Below are 3,027 nucleotides of genomic sequence, written 5' to 3'. Positions count from 1 at the left end.
TGACTTGTTAATTGTTTACTCCATGTGTAACTCTGTGTTGTCTGTTCACACTGCTATGCTTTATCTTGGCCAGGTCGCAGTTGCAAATGAGAACCTGTTCTCAACTAGCCTACCTGGTTAAATAAAGGTGAAATAAAAAAATAAAAAATAAAAATATTATTTTCTACAAAACGTTGAGATTTGCAGTTTTGACATATGTAGACAATGGTATTGTTCTGGAGATAATGAAAATGAGGTCGAAAATTGGTGGACTTGCCCGTTAATTATTTAATTAATAAAACAGTATTTGTAAGTCTGCTGTTGTGTTGCGATAATGCAGACTTCTACCAGTGTTTCTGGGGTAATACTGACACCTACTGGTTCATCATTGTCTTGACTGATCCCACAGAGAAAGAACTAAACTATAGAAATAGTACACTACATGCCCAGTACATTATTCACACATTAATACATTTATACATATATTTATCATTTATATTTTATTAACACTATTAAATTACTGCACATACAAAGCATTTTAGAGCAATAGGATGAAATAATATATTCTTTCAAATAGAAGTTCTTGCTGCAGTGTGAACTAGGAAAGGAGATGTTTGTCTTGATATAATCCCAACTAAATGTCCATGTATTTTAAAGTTACAAACATTAGTGACCAGCACATACACTTTCTGGCCTCAAGCCTTAGTTAAAGGTTCAACAATGAATTTGTGTTGGTTCAAATAGAAATGTTTTCCCAATTATCCTAGTTGTAAGAAAAATATAAAAATATCCTTAAAAGATCATTATTTATAACTGGATGTATGTAAGATATTAAATATTAAATGGCCTGGTTTAGGACATAAATGAGGTATAGGTGAGATAGGTTTATGAACTTTACATTAATCATTTAGATAACTGGATTCATTGTTTAGGATACAGGAAGCCTGACAAGTTCAATCTTCATTTTGGGACCCTGAAAGTCAAAAACAAATACACTGTTATTTAGTTACTTAGTTACCTGAGTGTCCATCACTGACATCAACATCATTTGTTTAATTGACATCTATTATTGGTTTTGATTGATAAGAGGTCGTACTCACAGGTGATTGGTCCGATGGTGAGGGGTTCGAGGGGGACAGAGGGGGTGACAGAGCGGTATTTCCTTTTGGTGCACATCTGAGGAAAGAGACGAGAAGGAGTCAGAGAGACCAGACATTGAGACAGAGAGACGAGAAGGAGTCAGAGAGACCAGATACTGAGACAGAGAGACGAGAAGGAGTCAGAGAGACCAGACACTGAGACAGAGAGACCAGACACTGAGACAGAGAGACCAGACACTGAGACAGAGAGACCAGATACTGAGACAGAGAGACCAGATACTGAGACAGAGAGACGAGAAGGAGTCAGAGAGACCAGAAACTGAGACAGAGAGACGAGAAGGAGTCAGAGAGACCAGACACTGAGACAGAGAGACCAGATACTGAGACAGAGAGACGAGAAGGAGTCAGAGAGACCAGACACTGAGACAGAGAGACCAGATACTGAGACAGAGAGACGAGAAGGAGTCAGAGAGACCAGACACTGAGACAGAGAGACCAGACACTGAGACAGAGAGGCCAGACACTGAGACAGAGAGACGAGAAGGAGTCAGAGAGACCAGACACTGAGACAGAGAGACGAGAAGGAGTCAGAGAGACCAGATACTGAGACAGAGAGACGAGAAGGAGTCAGAGAGACCAGACACTGAGACAGAGAGGCGAGAAGGAGTCAGAGAGACCAGACACTGAGACAGAGAGGCCAGACACTGAGACAGAGAGGCCAGACACTGAGACAGAGAGACCAGATACTGAGACAGAGAGACCAGACACTGAGACAGAGAGACCAGAGAAGAGTCAGAGAGACCAGACACTGAGACAGAGAGACGAGAAGGAGTCACTGAGACAGAGACCAGACACTGAGACAGAGAGACGAGAAGGAGTCAGAGAGATCAGACACTGAGACAGAGAGACGAGAAGAGACCAGACACTCGAGAAGGAGTCAGAGACCAGACACTGAGACAGAGAGACGAGAAGGAGTCAAGGAGTCAGAGATACCAGACACAGACAGAGAGACCAGACACTGAGACAGAGAGACCAGACACTGAGACAGAGAGACGAGGAGGAGTCAGAGAGACCAGACACTGAGACCTGAGAGAGTCAGAGAGACCAGACACTGAGACAGAGAGACCAGACACTGAGACAGAGAGACCAGACACTGAGACAGAGAGACCAGACACTGAGACCAGATACTGAGTCAGAGAGACCAGACACTGAGACAGAGAGACGAGAAGGAGTCAGAGAGACCAGACACTGAGACAGAGAGAAACGAGAAGGAGTCAGAGAGACCAGACACTGAGACCTGAGAGACTCAGGAGAATCAGAAACCACCACACACAAACTGAGTGAGACTAGAGAGAGACCACAGACTGAGTGAGACCAGAGAGAGACCACAGACTGAGTGAGACCAGAGAGAGACCACAGACTGAGTGAGACCAGAGAGAGACCACAGACTGAGAGAGACCAGAGAGAGACCACAGACTGAGTGAGACCAGAGAGAGACCACAGACTGAGTGAGACCAGAGAGAGACCACAGACTGAGTGAGACCAGAGAGAGACCACAGACTGAGTGAGACCAGAGAGAGACCACAGACTGAGTGAGACCAGAGAGAGACCACAGACTGAGAGAGACCAGAGAGAGACCACAGACTGAGAGAGACCAGAGAGAGACCACAAACTGAGTGAGACCAGAGAGAGACCACAAACTGAGTGAGACCAGAGAGAGACCACAAACTGAGTGAGACTAGAGAGAGACCACAAACTGAGTGAGACCAGAGAGAGACCACAGACTGAGTGAGACCAGAGAGAGACCACAGACTGAGTGAGACCAGAGAGAGACCAGACAGAGTGGATGAGTCAGCGGGAAAGATGCAGGACTCACTGGAGTGCAGGAGGAGCTCCTCTGGTCACACAGGCTGAGTCTGCAGTGCAGGAAGACGTCCCGGTAGTCCCC

General features: G+C 45.1%; 1 long non-coding RNA gene across 1 annotated transcript; it reads right to left on the bottom strand.

Annotated features, from left to right (window-relative positions):
* Positions 1 to 634: 634 nt before the first annotated feature.
* LOC124019183 lies at positions 635 to 3,027 on the bottom strand. Its single transcript, XR_006835747.1, has 3 exons — positions 2,956 to 3,027; positions 1,080 to 1,155; positions 635 to 952 (listed from the first exon to the last, which is right to left on the bottom strand). It is a non-coding gene; the product is annotated as an uncharacterized LOC124019183 (long non-coding RNA).

Source organism: Oncorhynchus gorbuscha, unplaced genomic scaffold (genome assembly GCF_021184085.1).
Source record: "Oncorhynchus gorbuscha isolate QuinsamMale2020 ecotype Even-year unplaced genomic scaffold, OgorEven_v1.0 Un_scaffold_763, whole genome shotgun sequence".
Lineage (NCBI taxonomy): Eukaryota > Metazoa > Chordata > Actinopteri > Salmoniformes > Salmonidae > Oncorhynchus > Oncorhynchus gorbuscha.
The sequence above is the reverse complement of the archived record's forward strand: the minus strand, read 5'-3'. Positions and strand labels throughout refer to the sequence as shown.